The sequence below is a fragment of the Oncorhynchus clarkii genome, chromosome 2 (genome assembly GCF_045791955.1).
Source record: "Oncorhynchus clarkii lewisi isolate Uvic-CL-2024 chromosome 2, UVic_Ocla_1.0, whole genome shotgun sequence".
Lineage (NCBI taxonomy): Eukaryota > Metazoa > Chordata > Actinopteri > Salmoniformes > Salmonidae > Oncorhynchus > Oncorhynchus clarkii.
In genome coordinates, this window is record NC_092148.1 from 68,145,482 (window position 1) to 68,165,972 (window position 20,491).

The window sequence follows — 20,491 nt, forward strand, 5'->3', positions numbered from 1 at the left end:
TTTTTGAAACCTCCTGCTTTGGGCTGGATGTGTCAATGTGTAGTTCATACATGCCAAATGTATGAGCAGAATTACTGTTTTACCTACACAATTAGCCATAAAATCCCAAGGGACCGTTTTTGTGCCATTTTCCCTAAATTTCCCTCCAATTGGGCCAGCCCTCTAGCAATTTGAGTTCTAGCCGTTTGAGTGACAGCTTGCAAGATGCACACACATCAGAACGAGAGAGAAATCAATGACGTGGTGCACATATCTGCACATATGTAGTATTCCATTTTCTGGGACCACTTTTGGCTCGTGAGCGCTGCTTTCAGAACTACTGGCTAAAAAGTATACCAAAGTACTGGAGAATCTCTTTAGTGATGTTTCCATATTGAAATATGCAATTTTTTCATCTGAATATGTCAAAAATATGGGTAACACTGTATCTACAGGCGGACTCAAAATGTTGTGTTACCTATACAGTGAGGGAAAAAAGTATTTGATCCCCTGCTGATTTTCTATGTTTGCCCACTGGCAAAGAAATGATCAGTCTATAATTTTAATGGTAGGTTTATTTGAGCAGTGAGAGACAGAATAACAACAAAAAAATCCAGAAAAACGCATGTCAAAAATGTTATAAATTGATTTGCATTTTAATGAGGGAAATAAGTATTTGACCCTTCTGCAAAACATGACTTAGTACTTGGTGGCAAAACCCTTGTTGGCAATCACAGAGGTCAGACGTTTCTTGTAGTTGGCCACTAGGTTTGCACACATCTCAGGAGGGATTTTGAACCCACTCCCCTTTGCAGATCTTCTCCAAGTCATTAAGGTTTCGAGGCTGACGTTTGGCAACTTGAACCTTCAGCTCCCTCCACAGATTTTCTACAGGATTAAGGTCTGGAGACTGGCTAGGCCACTCCAGGACCTTAATGTGCTTCTTGAGCCACTCCTTTGTTCCCTTGGCCGTGTGTTTTGGGTCATTGTCATGCTGGAATACCCATCACGACCCATTTTCAATGCCCTGGCTGAGGGTACATCGCCCCGTCCATCGTCCCTTTGATGCGGTGAAGTTGTCCTGTCCCCTTAGCAGAAAAACACCCCCAAAGCATAATGTTTCCTCCTCCATGTTTGACGGTGGGGATGGTGTTCTTGGGGTTATAGGCAGCATTCCTCCTCCTCCAAACACGGCGAGTTGAATTGATACCAAAGAGCTCCATTTTGGTCTCATCTGACCACAACACTTTCACCCAGTTGTCCTCTGAATCTTTCAGATGTTCATTGGCAAACGTCAGACGGGCATATATATGTGCTTTCTTGAGCAGGGGGACCTTGCGGGCGCTGCAGGATTTCAGTCCTTCACGGCGTAGTGTGTTACCAATTGTTTTCTTGGTGACTATGGTCCCAGCTGCCTTGAGATCATTGACAAGATCCTCCCGTGTAGTTCTGGGCTGATTCCTCACCATTCTCATGATCATTGCAACTCCACGAGGTGAGATCTTGCATGGATCCCCAGGCCAAGGGAGATTGACAGTTCTTTTGTGTTTCATCCATTTGCGAATAATCGCACCAACTGTTGTCACCTTCTCACCAATCTGCTTGGCGATGGTCTTGTAGCCCATTCCAGCCTTGTGTAGGTCTACAATCTTGTCCCTGACATCATTGGAGAGCTCTTTGGTCTTGGCCACGGTGGAGAGTTTGGAATCTGATTGATTGATTGCTTCTGTGGGCAGGTGTCTTTTATACAGGTAACAAACTGAGATTAGGAGCACTCCCTTTAAGAGTGTGCTCCTAATCTCAGCTCGTTACCTGTATAAAAGACACCTTGGAGCCAGAAATCTTTCTGATTGAGAGGGAGTCAAAAACGTATTTCCATCATTAAAATGCAAATCAAATTATAACATTTTTGACATTTGTTTTTCAGGATTTACTTGTTGTTATTCTGTCTCTTACTGTTCAAATAAACCTACCATTAAAATTATAGACTGATCATTTCTTTGTCAATGGGCAAATGTACAAAATCAGCAGGGGATCAAATACTTTTTTCCCTCACTGTATATGTAAAATATACATTTTTTATGTGTTATCTTTGTCTCTTCTAGACTCTGGCCACATTTGCTGAGAATTTCCAGATGGAACACCAGTGGAAGGATGAGTATGCGGTAAAACTCGGAGTCTAATTATAACCAACATTGCATGTACATGATATACTGTAGCTGTAAGTCACCCCTCCCATCCCGAATGTGTAGTAAGAATGTGGCTGATGTGTGTCAGCTGTTTAGTACTGGAACACTCACTACTCATTGGCTGAGAGACGGCAACCTCTGATGACCGTACTGTAGATGGTGTTCTCTCACTGCTCTCTTTATGGGCTAGAGTGGAGGGAAGATATGGCTTCAACAAACACACTAGTGTTTCCCCTAGGATTTTTTTTCAGCAGTGGTGGCAGAGGTAGCGTGGTTAGCTAAATCAATATAGGGTAAACACTGCACACACAGAAACACACACACATACACATACAAAGACAGACACACAGACACACACACATACAAAGACAGACACACAGACACACATATACAAAGACAGACAGACACACACACACACACACACATACAAAGACAGACACACACACACACACATACAAAGACAGACACACAGACACACACACACATACAAAGACAGACACACACACTCACTCACTCACTCACACACACACACACACACACACACACACACACACTGGCATGCTTGAGTTGGCGGCCATGCATCCTGTATAATAGAACAAGACCAATATGGTTTATTGTTGTTGTTATAAAATGAACTGTTATTATTCATTCCATATTATAGGCCATTAAATGTCCACAGATGGCCTCGACCTAACGAGTACCCCTCTCTTTCTCTCTCTCTCTCTCTCTCTCTCTCTCTCTCTCTCTCTCTCTCTCTCTCTCTCTCTCTCTCTCTCTCATGTCTCTCTCTCTCTCTCTCTCTCTCTCTCTCTCTCTCTGTCTCTCTCTGTCTCTCTCTCTCTCTCTCTCTCGCTGTCCAACAAACACACTTGCACACGTACAGTATGTACACACACATACATACACACACATACAGTACACACACACACACACACACAAATGCTCACTAAGATATTTGTATTATTTGTTTCAGGATGGTGACATTGTTTACTACAATGCAAAGGACAATGTGAGTATTTTTCTTCCTTCTCAAACAAACACATGATTCTCACACAGAGCTGCATCTATAATCAACCCACAATCTTACTCCGATACAGACTGGTGGTTTAGTCTAGGACAGCTCCCCCTTCTCTTTCTCTTTCTCTCTCTTTCTCATTCTCTTTCTCACTCTCCTTCTTTTCCCTTCCCCGTTAAACCTCTTTGCTCTCCTTCTTTTCCCAACCTCCTCAATCCTTTTCTATCTTCATCCCTCACACCCCCCTCCCTGTCTTCATATCCCCCTTCTCTTCCTTTCTCTCAGGTGAAGAGGTCCCTGGTGTGCTTCTACTAATTGACAGTTGAGATGTATGAGCTGCTACTGTTGCTTTATTATGAGACTCTTCCTATTCCCCTTCCCCCATTCTCTCTCTCTGTTCGCTCTCTCTCTCTCTGTTCGCGCTCTCTCTCTCTTCACTCTCTTTCTCTTCACTCTCTCTCTCTTTGCTCTATCTCTATCTCTCCTCTCTTTCTCTTCGCTCTCTCCCTCGCTCTCTCTCTCTCTCTCTCTCTCTCTCTCTCTCTCTCGCTCTCTCTTATTCTCTCTCTGCTCTCTCTCACTCACTCTCTCTTCGCTCTCTCTCTCTTCGCTCTCTCTCGCTCTTCTCTCTCTCTTCACTCTCTCTTCACTCTCTCTTCGCTCTCTTTCTCTTCGCTCTCTCGCTCTCTCTCTCTTCGCTCTCTTTCTCTTCTCTCTCTCCTCTCTCTATTCGCTCTCTCTCTCTGCTCTCTCTCTTCGCTCGCTCCCTCTTCGCTGTCTCTCTCCCTCTCTCGTTCTCCCTCGTCTCTCTGTCCCTCTCTCTCTCTCCCATTGATGTGAATTGGTAAACACACTATTGGAAATATCCATCAAGCTTTGTCTTCTCTCCTTTAATAGTAGGCTGTATGTGGAAGAAATGTGTCATGTTAATCCACAGAGGTTGTTACAGGCAGTTTCAGCCTTGAAGCTGAGGCCGGTTTAACCCAGCTTCCTCCACACCATTCCTTCCTCTGAACCAGTGAGGTATAGAACCACTAGACAAGTGTCTAATGATGGACAGCTGTTCAGCACAGTTTCCTGATACAAATGGACATGTAACTCTACTCTATTAGGCTCCCTGTTACATCCAGATCCAGACAGTCTAACAGTGGACATAGGTGTTACTCTGTTCTAAATCCCTGTCTGACACTGTCTGACCCACTCCCTTTCTCCTCTCCTCTAGTTGGAGGTGAATGAGACAGAGGGTCGGAAGAACCGGATCAGGCCAGCCTTTAAGGAAGATATGTTGTTTAAACGCCTCACCTCTCACAACCACACTGCTGTACACATCCCTACTGACATCTACGATGGCTGTGAGTGCACATACACGTACACACACACACACAGTGTAACCATGGATACGACACATACAAATCCCTAGAGAAATGGTACCTTTAATAACAGCAGAACGACACATACGAACCCCTAGAGAAATTGCACCTTTAATAACAGCAGAACGACACATACGAATCCCTAGAGAAATGGTACCTTTAATAACAGCAGAACGACACATACAAATCCCTAGATAAATTGCACCTTTAATAACAGCAGAACGACACATACGAACCCCTAGAGAAATTGCACAGAGAAATGGCACCTTTAATAACAGCAGAACGACACATACAAATCCCTAGAGAAATTGCACCTTTAATAACAGCAGAACGACACATACAAATCCCTAGTGAAATGGCACCTTTAATAACAGCAGAACGACACATACGAATCCCTAGAGAAATGGCACCTTTAATAACAGCAGAACGACACTTACAAATCCCTAGAGAAATGGCACCTTTAATAACAGCAGAACGACACATACGAATCCCTAGAGAAATGGCACCTTTAATAACAGCAGAACGACACATACGAATCCCTAGAGAAAGGGCACCTTTAATAATAGCAGAACGACACATACGAATCCCTAGTGAAATGGCACCTTTAATAACAGCAGAACGACACATACAAATCCCTAGTGAAATGGCACCTTTAATAACAGCAGAACGACACATACAAATCCCTAGTGAAATGGCACCTTTAATAACAGCAGAACGACACATACAAATTCCTAGAGAAATTGCACCTTTAATAACAGCAGAACGACACATACAAATCCCTAGTGAAATGGCACCTTTAATAACAGCAGAACGACACATACAAATCCCTAGTGAGATGGCACCTTTAATAACAGCAGAACGACACATACAAATCCCTAGTGAGATGGCACCTTTAATAACAGCAGAACGACACATACAAATCCCTAGTGAGATGGCACCTTTAATAACAGCAGAACGACACATACAAATCCCTAGTGAAATGGCACCTTTAATAACAGCAGAACGACACATACAAATTCCTAGAGAAATTGCACCTTTAATAACAGCAGAACGACACATACAAATCCCTAGTGAAATGGCACCTTTAATAACAGCAGAACGACACATACAAATCCCTAGTGAGATGGCACCTTTAATAACAGCAGAACGACACATACAAATCCCTAGTGAAATGGCACCTTTAATAACAGCAGAACGACACATACAAATCCCTAGAGAAATGGCACCTTTAATAACAGCAGAGCAGCATTATTATGTTTGTTCTTTATGTGTCTTTTATCCAAAGCAACTTACAGTCATGGGTGCATACATGTTTACATATGGGTGGTCCCTGGAATTCAACCCACATCATGGCGATGCAAGCACAATGCTCTACCAACTGAGCCATACAGGACCATGGGTCTCTGGAAAGTGTTCTATTGATCATCTGTATTGTTCAGACACAATATTCTCCCTATGGAGACAACATCCACACATGACATCATGTCTTCTCCATGTTGTCTGCAGTCAGCCATAATATTTAAGAGACTGTATACTCTATACGGGGTAGGATACAGTATGTGGTACAGTTAGTTTGCTATTTGGTTGGTGTGATAGAGTACCACAGTATGAGTCATAATACCCAATACCCAATCATTTTTTCACCATTCATTCTTCCCAAAGGGGATTTTAGAAACACTTAAAATAAGGGCTGTGTTTTGTGTAGGCTTACCCTGGTGTGATATTTCGATAACAGTGTAAATCTCTCTAGGACAAGGTGACTTTTTCCTTGTGTGACCGCTAGGTTTTATGGGTATTATGATACCTCCACTGTGGGGCTCTTTTAGGTTGGTTGGTAGAGTTGTATTTTTACTGGTATTTAGCTGCTGTCTAGAAGCTCTTCTGATATTAGCTCCCGCTGCTATGTCTAATATTGATGGGGGCTGCTGCTGCTTTCTGTGTGTGTTCATATGTGTATGATTAGACTTGCATACATGTGCGTGCGCTGGGTCATTGGCGTGTAGTGTGTTGCGTCAGCCCTCACACTAAGAGCAGTAGGATGGAGTCACTCCTTCAGCATGCCCCTCAGCCTGCTGGGATAGCGTCTGGAACCAAGGTTAGCCACTACTGACCTCACAGAGAGGGAGAAGGTGCATGTGGGAAATTAGGTGTCCATGTGAGCTAGGGTGCTAGCATGTGTGTGTATCTTCTCCTTTTCCAGACTCTTTGCTGGCTAGGGTCAGGGATGGTTCCCATGGTTACTCCCGCTCTCTTTGGGGAAGGCTTGTGATTGATGATGGTGGACCAAACTGATGGTGGAGCGTAATGAGTACAGTATCTGTCAGTGTACTTCTGGATAATAGTATGGGTTTGGGTCTCACCTGGAGCGGGAGAGAAGCAAAGAAAGAGATGAGCGAGGAAGGAAGAGAGAGAGAGCTTTGTTTAATGTCCTTGGAATATGATTGGTTGTTTAGTAGGTACACATAGCCGACCTGACCAATATCTCTATTAAAAATCCCCATAGAAATCAGAAAACCCAATAATCCATGCGTTCTGGGAATGCTATAAAGTCCAAAAGTTATGGGCGGAGTTAGAATGTTGGCTGTCAGAAGTATTACAATGTAAATGTACTTTTCATCTGCCTGTCTGCATTTTTCACGACATGGCACATGATGGTGCAGTAATATACCCGATGGGTTGGAATCTACTGTTCTCATCAATCATCGTATACTTAAACTGGATTATTAATATTATTATTAATAAAAAACTGGAAAGGTCAAATGCTTTATTATCTAAGTGTTGGAAGTGCATGGGCAATGGAGAGAAACAAAATGGTGTGTGGATGTTGTTTCCCATGTCGTTGATGTTTGTTTGCATCTGTATGCTGTCGTTTACATGTGAATATTTCCTACAACAAAAACATTGGAAAACCCAAGGTGTTCTCTTCTGTATAGTATTGTTCTGCTGAGAGAGAGAGAGAGAAAGTGAGAGAACCAGAGAGCAGATGCATACGTGAGAGAGGTTCCAACTGTTCAATTTGACCCAGAGTCAATGTGGTTCCAGGAATAGGCCAGGGCTGGCCTCGCTCTGGGGGGAAAATTGGATTTTCCAGTCAAGAGGGAGCAGCAGGTTTAGGAAATCAGCCTTCCTGGTGGAAGCGATGGATGAATGTGTGTCTGTGTGTATTCATTGTCCCTGATGGGAGACGTAGAAACAGAATGTTGGGAATATTAGAACAGACATGACTAACAGAGCTGGAAAACCACACCTCATCTTCCTCACAAATGAGAGAGAGAGAGGGAAGGAGGGAGAGAGGGAAGGAGGGAGAGAGGGAAGGAGTGAGAGAGGGAAGGAGGGAGAGGGAAGGAGTGAGCGAGGGAAGGAGGGAGAGAGGGAAGGAGGGAGAGAGGGAAGGAGGGAGATAGCATCAAGCATATGAATTCACTAATGGGCAGGAGCCATAATCAGAGCTCCCATTGCTGCCTTAGAAAATGTTAAACAAGAAATCTAATACAGAAACATCTTGAGGCTCAGCCTCTTGATCATATCTTGTCACCAATAACACTGTACTTACAGAACCATCTTGAGGCTCAGCCTCTTGATCATATTTGAACTGAACATTTGACATGTTGTAATACTTGCTATGAGCTTGTTATACTTGATATTGGCTTTGTTAGGCATGCACTAACCAATGGAATAATCTGAGGTGTGGCTGAACTATGAACTTAAAGAGCCAAAGGCTATGGTTGTATATCACACAGAGGGAGACAGCCACTGTAGCCACGTTCATTCAGATCACATCCCCACAATGCAAGATATGAATGTAATGTTTTTATAATGATGCCCCTACACACACACACACACACACACACACACACACACACACACACACAGCTCTAGCTTTATTATCTTTCTCCCTCTAGAGGTAGCTGTATATACAAATGAGGTGTGTTTTCTTTACACACAGATAAGACACGTCACACCCAATACATGATACATATCTATCTATCACACACACCCAATACATGATACATATATATCACACACACACACCCAATACATGATACATATATATCACACACACCCAATACATGATACATATATATCACACACACCCAATACATGATTCATATATATCACACACACCCAATACATGATACATATATATCACACACACACAATACATGATACATATCTATCACACTCACTCACACACCCAATACATGATACATATCTGTCACACTCACTCACACACCCAATACATGATACATATCTATTACACACACCTAATACAGGATACATATCTTTCACACTCACCCAATACATGATCTAGATATATCTATCAATATATGATCTAGATCTATCTATCTATCTATCTATCTATCTATCTATCTATCTATCTATCTATCTATATTATTTATCTATCTATCGTTATCTCACTCACACACCCAATACAGGATACATATCTATCTCACACACGCAATACAGGATACATATCTAGTTATCGCACTCACACTCACTCACACACCCAATACAGGATACATATCTATATATCACACTCACACTCACTCACACACCCAATACAGGATACATATTTATCACACTCACACACCCAATACAGGATACATATCTGTCACACTCACTCACTCACTCACACATCTATCTATCTATCTATCTATCTATCTATCTATCTATCACACTCACACTCACACTCACACCCACACTCACACTCACACTCACACAGACGTGCACACACTCAACGAGAGAGTGTGAGAGGGTGGTGAGGAGAGAGAAGGAGTGAAATGGAGAGATGGATGGATGGAGGTGTGTGTGTGTGTGTGTGTGTGTGTGTGTGTCCATCCATCATAGTGAGTGTGATGTGACAGCGGTCTGGTCTCTCAGCTGTCTGTGTCTGTGTCATTACTTTCATAATGCCTGTTCCCTCCCACAACATAGAGCATCCATCACACACACACACACACACACACACACACACACACACACACACACACACACACACACACACACACACACACACACACACACACACACAAGAAAATACACATCCATCACTCTTCTCCACAGACACACACACCTGTGTCAGTCCACCTACCTCTCATATCCTCCTCAGTTTGAATCAGAACCTAAAACTGTGTTACACACACACAAGAGAGAGAGAAGGCTATCCATCAAACAGGTGATAAGTGGATCCTCGGGCTACAGGAGAGCGAGGAAGGACAGAGAGAAGGAGGGAGAGAGAGATTAACAGAAAGAAGGGATGTAATTGGGGTGAAGTTTAGAAACCAGTTGCCTAGAATGTGAATGACTATTAGGGATGGGCTTTTGACATTTTTTCCTCTGTTTCGAGTACTCTTATTATAATTTTTTGAGTACTCAAATTAAATTAAAATTACCTTTTACTACACAAGTCCTGCACTGGAAAAGAATATGTGCATTTATCTATATGCTAACAGCACGCAACAATGCCTAATTTATCATAACTATTACAGATAACAAGTTGGAATTTCTAAATTGCCCCATATACAGTTGAAGTTGGAAGTTTACATACACTTAAGTTGGTGAAACTTTAAATCTCGTTTTTCAACCACTACACTAATTTCTTGTTAACAAACTATAGTTTTAGGAAATCAGGTTAGGACATCTACTTTGTGCATGACACAAGTAATTATTTTTTTAAATGCTAGATTAACTTTAAGCTAAACATTCAATTAGGAAATGTAGCTGGCTACATTCTTTCTACTATAAACATTATAAATTTGATGGCCATGCATCGTTTTAGCAAAAAAATACCTTGCTTTTTCATTGTAAGCCCATTTACTTATGTGGCTGCCAGCCAAATAGAGTAGCACTTCTGTTGTCATCTGATGAAAATGAAGCTTTTTCTGAAGAATGTGTTGCACGAATGTATTTTCTGTAAAGGAACACAACAGTTGCACGCCCTTGATCACTCTATTGAAGCAAACAGATACACTGAACTTCTAATCAAAACGCAGGTGAAATGGTTTAAAACAGATTTTTGATGTTCTGCGATTTGAAAATACAGATTTCGGTACTCTAAAGGTGTCAGCAGGCTTCAGTTTGGCTGGACTCGGACTCGAACTCGGCTAGCTGAACTGAACGAGTAGTCGCATACTCCCTTAAAGTACCTTCACTTGAAAAATTTGAAAAAAGCGGCAATAGTACTGTTTGTCTATTTTGAGGTGCTGTAGCCGGCATACACTTCCTCAAAATAGTCAGAATTAATCGAATTAATCCCTCACCGAAGTCCAAAACAAACAAAAACGTCCCTGTAATATATACACAAACTCGAAACAGCTTGATATCCGTGCCTAGCGCTTTGTTGCCACGGAGTATTTAAAAAAAATATGGATCTCTGGTTAAAGATGGATTTTTGACATTAATTAAGTACTCAAGTACTTGATTACTCATGTACTTCCCTAATAATTATAATTATAATGACATAGTGACTGATATGTTGTTCTCTGGTTAGCCTCTTCCCTTGTGGTGTTTGGATATCTTCTCTAATAGCTTTATTTATACACACACACACACACAGTCTTGTATAACTAACCTTGTGGGGACACACAATTCAGTCCCATTCAAAATCCAATTTTACATAACCCTAACCCTAACCTTAACCATAATTCTAACCATAACCCTATAACCCCCTAGAAATAGCATTTGACCTTGTATAGACCAAGTATTGTTAAACACATCCACGCTGGCGTTCCTTTGTGTCTCCTGGGATAAAGTGAAGAATGGTTGAATTAGTTAGTCAGGTCTAAATGCTAGCCCTTGGACACGGTCAGTTATTGCTTTGGGAGGGGGGGGGGTGTATTTGCCCCTGTCTCCAGTGGGAGAGAGATGGAACAGGGATGGAGAGTGGGCATGTGTCTGCATGTTAATGAATCTCCTGTCTAAGGAAACAGTCTGCAGCTTTATCTCTCTGTAGAGGCATTGTCATCTGGAACTGTTTTGTCAAGATATGTTTTTGCATTAGCCAACTCCTATGTTCGTTCATTGTAATGCCAATGTCATGTTTGGCATGACAAGGAGTTGGCATTACATTTGTGTGAAAGAAAGATGGATGGAGAAGAGAGAGATGTGTGCCTGTGTGTGTGTCTAATCCTTGTGTAAGAGTGTGTGCATTTTGGTGTATCTGTGAATCGTTGACGCAGTTCAGTGCTCTGCTTAGCTTAGTTCTCTTAAACTTCATCGCTCTGTCTTGCATGCACATGCATAAAAGACACACACACACACACCCCTCCTGTTTTCAGATCTTTCATCTCTCCTATGAATGTGCTTTGTTAAATATGACAGCTCAGACTAGGTTCAACTGTGTTCTGCCACCTCTGGTCTCTTTCTGACCTCTACAGGAGGGCAGCTCCCGCTCAGCCCAGTCCAAGCTCTTCTCTGTCCTCACACCCAATGGTGGAACCAGCTTCCCCCTGAAGCTAGGACAGCAGAGTCCCTGCCCATCTACCAAAAACATCTGAAACCCGAGTGTCTTAAATAATCCCACATCATCCCCCCCTCACACCACTTCCTCTTCCCTTTTCCCCCCTTACTAACTCTGACTTTGCTGTTAGCTACTTTATTGAGGGGAATGTACTTACTATGACTGTGATATGTGGTTTTCCCAGCTAGCTATCTTCAGATGAATGTACTTACTATGACTGTGATATGTGGTTTTCCCAGCTAGCTATCTTCAGATGAATGTACTTACTATGACTGTGATATGTGGTTTTCCCAGCTAGCTATCTTCAGATGAATGTACTTACTATGACTGTGATATGTGGTTTTCCCAGCTAGCTATCTTCAGATGAATGTACTTACTATGACTGTGATATGTGGTTTTCCCAGCTAGCTATCTTCAGATGAATGTACTTACTATGACTGTGATATGTGGTTTTCCCAGCTAGCTATCTTCAGATGAATGTACTTACTATGACTGTGATATGTGGTTTTCCCAGCTAGCTATCTTCAGATGAATGTACTTACTATGACTGTGATATGTGGTTTTCCCAGCTAGCTATCTTCAGATGAATGTACTTACTATGACTGTGATATGTGGTTTTCCCAGCTAGCTATCTTCAGATGAATGTACTTACTATGACTGTGATATGTGGTTTTCCCAGCTAGCTATCTTCAGATGAATGTACTAACTGGAAGTCACTCTGGATAAGACTAAAACATGTCATGTTTCTACATTACACTTTTCACATTATTGTTGGTGGCATTGTGAATAGTAGTCTTAATCCAACATCAACCTGTTTTGTGTGTGTGTGTGTGTGTGTGTGTGTGTGTGTGTGTGTGTGTGTGTGTGTGTGTGTGTGTGTGTGTGTGTGTGTGTGTGTGTGTGTAGCCACCATCGTGCTGAATGAGTTGAACTGGACAGAGGCACTGGAGGGTGTGTTTAAGAAGAACAGAGAGGATGACCCTACTCTGCTCTGGCAGGTGTTTGGTAGTGCTACTGGACTGGCCCGATACTACCCAGGTAACATACACACACACACATACACACACACACACACATACACATTGAGGCTATAATATCATTGTTAAGTTAACCTTTATTTAACTAGGCAAGTCAGTTAAGAACAAATTCTTATTTACAATGATGGCCTACCGGGGAACAGTGAGTTAACTGCCTTGTTTAGGGGCAAAACGGCATATTTTTTACCTCGTCAGTTCGGGGATTGGATCCAGCCCAACACTCTAACCACTAGGCTACTGTGCCTCCCCCCTCATGCACCAACAAACAACAAAATGAACAGATACTGTTTCTTGCCACTGTATATGCATGTGTACAAACACCTGCACTGCTTCAGCCTCAGGCAAACTGACATTAGCTGTAACACCATTGCCCATCACTGTCATTCAAACTTTGTTTTTGTTATGTTTTAATTGTTTTACTTTGACTGCCATTCTATCCCCCGCCAACAACTCCACTCCCACTTGTCTCCAGTTCCACATCCCAACCCTCAGCTTCCCTCAGCCCATCCCATCTATCTCTGCTGGCCACCCTCTTCAGATTTCTACTCACCATATATCTTTCAGTTATGCTGTGATGTTTAACATTCAATATCAATCTATCTAATCGAATAGAATAGAATCCATAGATTGCGAGTTGAAGATAGTTATTTTACTAAGAGTATGAGTATATCTCTCCAGATCTCCCAACAGTACTATTTCTAGGGTCAATTGTAGATCAATGTTATGCATTTTCAGCCATTCCTGAACCTGAGACCAGAAACAGGCGACCTGAGGGCAATACCAAAATAAATGGTATTTTGATTCTGTGTCCTCACAACAAAATCTGCAGAGCTTCGATGATTGTATGCCCCAAATATTCAACATTTTGTTGGTGGCAAGAATTCTATATAATAATTTTAGCTGAAAAGCACAATGTCTTGAATCTTGCGTCGTTTTATATATCACCTCACACACCCTATACCAAATCAAATCAAATTTTATTTGTTACATATACATGGTTAGCCATGTGTACCATGGAATTGGTACATCAAACATCTCTTCCCAACTATTTTGCAATCTGTATGGCACAGCTGTCAACATCCTGGTCCTCAAATGAAACTGGTATACTTTCAAACATCCTGGTCCTCAAATGAAACTGGTATACTTGCCTATTTATGCTATTTTTATTCCTCCGCCAGTTTTGATTCTTTATATTGGGCAGACATACCAGTTCCCATACCTCCTCCCGCTGCCACCAGCCTCCTCCATTTTTTAGGTGTTGCTATAATCAATTGCTTATAATCTTGGATTGAGCAGACCTTCCCGTACAATTCTGATAACTCCATGAAAGACATAACTCCACCATTCTAATTTACAATATAATTTAAAAACAAAATACCCTTTTCAAACATCTTTCCCATAAATACAGGTATTTTATTAACCAACATATTTGACTTCAGCCATAATATTGGTTGTAATATTTGTTCTATCTTTTCAGGGGGGTGAAATTGAAATTGTAGCCAGCTCTGCAATACTTGTTTAATTAATCATTAATTTTCAATTAATCAAAAATGAGACATGACAATCTGCACAAAGGCAAAAAGGCCATTTTTAAACAGTGGATGAACTTTTCTTAGTAATCTACTTGAGAATCATTTAGGGTTCAAGTAAAACTTTTCAATAAGTGAAGCTTTTGGAGAGAGGTTTAGTGCTTTTATATTTGATCATCTCAACTCACCCAATTCATATTCATTAAATAGATAGGCACGTTTTATCTTCTCTGGTTTAGCGGCCCAGATAAAGCTAAATATGTTTTGCTCATATGATTTTAAAAACGAATCATCAGGAGTAGGCAGCGCCATAAGTAAGTGAGTAAACTGAGATATGACTATGGAGTTAATTAGGACAATTATTCCATAAGTAGACAGGTGTTTACCTCTCCATGGTTGCAGGATCTTGTCTATTTTTACAAGTTTCATTGTGGAGAACTCATGTATATCTTTTGTGATATGAATACCAAGTATGTCTACTTCACCTTCAGCCCATTATATAGGTAAACTGCAGGGTAATTAAAGATCCAATACGTAATTTTGTGCACTTATCATAATTAGGTCCATAAAAGTTATCTAGATCTTCAATGAGACATTGCAGGGATCTAGCTTGTGGACTTAATATAAAACGTGTCACCGGCATACATGGACACCTTTGTTTTAAGCCTGTCACATCTACTCCTGCAACGCCCTCTACTGCTCTTCCGGTGTCTCCTTGACCTGCCGCCTCCCCCGGTGCTCTTTCCCTCTCTCTCTCTCTCTCTCTCTCTCTCTCTCTGTGTGTGTGTGTGTGTGTGTGTGTGTGTGTGTGTGTGTGTGTGTGCGCGCGCGCGCGTGCAGAGACAGGTGTGCTGGAGTCAGGGTAGATCCCCACCAGCTGCAACCTGTTCCATAATCAAGACCTCTACTAATACTCAGCCCTGACACTTCCACGCTGCCAGATCGTAATCTCTGCTCATTCTGCCTGCTCTGACTCTGGTCTCTGTCTCCAGTCCCACATCTCATCATCCTGCTACTCTGTCCTGGATTCCCCACTCTACTACTCCCTTGGATTCCCCTCTCAACCCCTCTTGCTCCAGCCTCAGCCTCCTCACCTGGTTTCCAGCCATCCTCCCATGCTTCCCCTGACCTGCACTCCATCTCTCCCCTGTGTTTCAATAAATACTTGGTTACTTCATCCCAGTCTCCTCGTCTGAGTCTGCTCTTGGGTTCCCCTGTTCCACTCCGCGTAACAAATCCTTGGATTTCTAATCCTTTTTTATTTATTTATTTTATCTATATTTATTTTTTTTGTTGTTATTTGATCTGATTTTAATAGCTAGCATTTTGATGGCCAAAACAAATAGATATGGTGACAGCAGGCACCCCTGTTTAACTCCTCTTGACAATTCAAAACTCTCTGAGAAATAGCCGTGATTTACTATTATACACCTGGGGTTGCTATACATTACTTTTACTCATTTTATAAGAGAATGACCAAAATTGAAAAAATCCAGTCTTACTTTATCAAAGGCCTTTTCAAAATCTGCTATAAATACCAGGCCTAGCTTCTTAGATGTTTTATGATGTTCGGCCATGTAAAAAAAAAACTGTCTGATCAGGATGAACAATACCTGGTAAATCCTTTTTAGTGCTATGCATTTCGCTAGTATTTTTGCATCACAACATTGAAGTGTAAGAGGCCTCCAGTTTTTAAGATAGACTGGACCTTTATTATTGCCATCTTGTTTTAATAATAGTGAAGTCAGACCTTTCCGCTTAGTACCTGACAGACTACCATTTCTATAGGAGTAGTTAAAACAAGCTAACAATGGAGCTTTGAGTATATCAAAAAAGGATTGATATACCGGTATGCCATCAAGCCCTGCGGTTTTTCCAGACTGAAAGGATTTAAGGATCCGCCCCTTTTTTTCAATTTTCGTCTAAAATGACATACCCAAATCTAACTGCCTGTAGGTCAGGCCCTGAAGCAAGGATATGCATATTCTTGGTACCATTTGAAAGGAAACACTTTGAAGTTTGTAGGAGAATATAAGACATTAGATCTGGTAAAATATAAAACAAAGAAATAAACGTCAGTTTAAAACAATTTTTTTTGGTACCATCACCTTTGAAATGCAAGAGAAAGGCCATAATGTATTATTCCAGTGCAATATATATATATTGGCCTATAGATGGCGGCAGTATGTGTGCAAAGTTTTAGACTGATCCAGTGAACCATTGCATTTCTGTTCAACATTTTGTATGAAGACTGCCCAATTTGTTTATTAATACATTTTCATGTTCAAAACTGTGCATTCTCCTCGAACAAAAGCATGGTTTTCTTTCACTGTAATAGCTACTGTAAATTGGACAGTGCAGTTAGAGTAACAAGATGTTAAGCTTTCTGACAATATCAGATATGTCTATGTCCTGGGAAATGTTCTTGTTACTTACAACCTCATGATAATCGCATTAGCCTAAGCTAGCTCAACATCCCGCAGGGGACCCACCGATCCTGAAGAAGTTTTAATAGCCTCAAAAAGTTATTCCTCTATAATTTGGCCTTCACTGTCATGTACTGTCATGTTGTCTTGTCTCTGTCCTTTCCCTTCACCCTGTCTCCCTCTGCTGGTCGTTGTTAGGTTACCTTTTCTCCCCCAATTTCCACCAGCTGTGCCTTGTCTCCTCCTAACCACCTCGTCACCCCGTTTCCCACCTGTTCCCTTTTTCCCTCTGATTAGGTCCCTATATCTCTCTCTGTTTTTGTTCCTGTCCTTGTCGGATTCTTGTTTGTTTGTGTCATTCATGCCTGAACCAGACTGTCGTCATGTTTGCTGTAACCTTGTCCTGTCCTGTCGGAATCTGCCGGTCCATCTGAGCCTACCTATGTTTGGTAATTAAAGAAGCTCTGTTTAAGTTGATTCGCTTTTGGGTCCTCATTCACGCATCATAACAGAAGAATCCGACCAAGAATGGACCCAGCGACTTCGGATCCTCTCCACTCAGCCGTCGGGATCCAGGGAGCGATGCTAGGCAGACACGAGCAGGAATTGTCTGCTGCTCGACATGCCGTTGAGACCCTGGCCACCCAAGTCTCCAACCTCACAGAACAGGTTCACCATCTCCGCCTCGATCCACCGGCCACTTCCAGGGCTTTCGAATCTCCGGAGCCCAGAATCAATAACCCGCCGTGTTACTCTGGGGAGCCCACTGAATGCCGCTCGTTCCTCACCCAGTGTGATATTGTGTTTTCTCTCCAGCCCTACACTTTCTCCAGGAGCACTGCTCGTGTCGCCTACGTCATATCTCTCCTTATTGGACGGGCTCGTGAGTGGGGCACGGCAATCTGGGGGGCAAGGGCTGAGTGTACTAACCAGTATCAGGACTTTAAGGAGGAGATGATACGGGTTTTTGATCGATCTGTTTTTGGGGAGGAGGCTTCCAGGGCCCTGTCTTCCCTATGTCAAGGCAATCGATCCATAACTGACTACTCTATTGAGTTTCGCACTCTTGCTGCCTCCAGTGGCTGGAACGAGCCGGCCTTGCTCGCTCGTCTTCTGGAGGGTCTCCGCGCAGAGGTAAAGGATGAGATTCTCTCCCGGGAGGTTCCTTCCAGCGTGGATTCCTTGATTGAACTCGCTATTCGCATTGAGCGACGGGTTGATCTTCGTCACCGAGCTCGTGGAAAGGAGCTCGCGCTCTCCGATGCCCCCCTCTCCGCATCACTACCATCTTCCTCTGCCGGCTCGGGAGCTGAGCCTATGCAGCTGGGAGGTATCCGCATCTCGACTAAGGAGAGGGAACGGAGAATCACCAACCGCCTCTGTCTCTATTGCGGTTCTGCTGGTCATTTTGTCACTTCATGTCCAGTAAAAGCCAGAGCTCATCAGTAAGCGGAGGGCTACTGGTGAGCGCTACTACTCCTGTCTCTCCTTCAAGATCCTGCACTACCTTGTCGGTCCATCTACGCTGGACCGGTTCGTCAGCTTCCTGCAGTGCCTTAATAGACTCTGGGGCGGAGGGCTGTTTTATGGACGAGACCTGGGCTCGGGAACATGACATTCCTCTCAGACAGTTAAAGGAGCCCACGGCCTTGTTCGCCCTGGATGGTAGTCCTCTCCCCAGGATTCAGCGTGAGACGCTACCTTTAACCCTCACTGTTTCTGGTAATCATAGTGAAACCATTTCTTTTTTGATTTTTCGTTCACCTTTTACACCTGTTGTTTTGGGCCATCCCTGGCTAGTTTGTCATAATCCTTCCATTAATTGGTCTAGTAATTCTATCCTCTCCTGGAACGTCTCTTGTCATGTGAAATGTTTAATGTCTGCTATCCCTCCTGTTTCCTCTGTCTCTTCTTCACAGGAGGAGCCTGGTGATTTGACAGGGGTGCCGGAGGAATATCACGATCTGCGCACGGTGTTCAGTCGGTCCAGGGCCACCTCTCTTCCTCCACACCGGTCGTATGATTGTAGTATTGATCTCCTTCCGGGAACCACCCCCCCCCGGGGTAGACTATACTCTCTGTCGGCTCCCGAACGTAAGGCTCTCGAAGATTATTTGTCTGTAGCTCTTGACGCCGGTACCATAGTCCCCTCCTCCTCTCCCGCCGGAGCGGGGTTTTTTTTTGTCAAGAAGAAGGACGGGTCTCTGCGCCCCTGCATAGATTATCGAGGGCTGAATGACATAACAGTGAAGAATCGTTATCCGCTTCCTCTTATGTCTTCAGCCTTCGAGATCCTGCAGGGAGCCAGGTTTTTCACTAAGTTGGACCTTCGTAACGCTTACCATCTCGTGCGCATCAGGGAGGGGGACGAGTGGAAGACGGCGTTTAACACTCCGTTAGGGCACTTTGAATACCGGGTTCTTCCTTTCGGCCTCGCTAACGCTCCAGCTGTCTTTCAGGCATTAGTCAATGATGTCCTGAGAGACATGCTGAACATCTTTGTTTTCGTTTACCTTGACGATATCCTGATTTTTTCACCGTCACTCCAGATTCATGTTCAGCACGTTCGACGTGTCCTCCAGCGCCTTTTAGAGAATTGTCTTTTTGTGAAGGCTGAGAAGTGCACTTTTCATGCCTCCTCCGTCACATTTCTCGGTTCAGTTATTTCCGCTGAAGGCATTAAGATGGATCCCGCTAAGGTCCAAGCTGTCATTGATTGGCCCGTCCCTAAGTCACGCGTCGAGCTGCAGCGCTTTCTCGGCTTCGCGAACTTCTATCGTCGTTTCATCCGTAATTTCGGTCAGGTGGCAGCTCCTCTCACAGCCCTTACTTCTGTCAAGACGTGCTTTAAGTGGTCCGTTTCCGCCCAGGGAGCTTTTGATCTCCTCAAGAATCGTTTTACATCCGCTCCTATCCTTGTTACACCTGACGTCTCTAGACAGTTCGTTGTCGAGGTTGACGCGTCAGAGGTGGGAGTGGGAGCCATCCTTTCTCAGCGCTCCCTCTCTGACGACAAGGTCCACCCATGCGCGTATTTTTCTCATCGCCTGTCGCCGTCGGAACGTAACTATGATGTGGGTAACCGCGAACTGCTCGCCATCCGGTTAGCCCTAGGCGAATGGCGACAGTGGTTGGAGGGGGCGACCGTTCCTTTTGTCGTTTGGACTGACCATAGGAACCTTGAGTACATCCGTTCTGCCAAACGACTTAATGCGCGTCAGGCGCGTTGGGCGCTGTTTTTCGCTCGTTTCGAGTTCGTGATTTCTTATCGTCCGGGCTCTAAGAACACCAAGCCTGATGCTTTGTCTCGTCTCTTCAGTTCTTCAGTAGCCTCCACTGACCCCGAGGGGATTCTCCCTGAGGGGCGTGTTGTCGGGTTGACTGTCTGGGGAATTGAGAGGCAGGTAAAGCAAGCACTCACTCAAACTCCGTCGCCGCGCGCTTGTCCTAGGAACCTTCTTTTCGTTCCCGTTCCTACTCGTCTGGC

At 43.3% G+C, this 20,491-nt stretch overlaps 1 pseudogene; it reads left to right on the forward strand.

Annotated features, from left to right (window-relative positions):
• LOC139372668 (voltage-dependent calcium channel subunit alpha-2/delta-1-like) overlaps positions 1–20,491 on the forward strand; it is a 110,704-nt pseudogene that overhangs the window by 44,748 nt on the left and 45,465 nt on the right.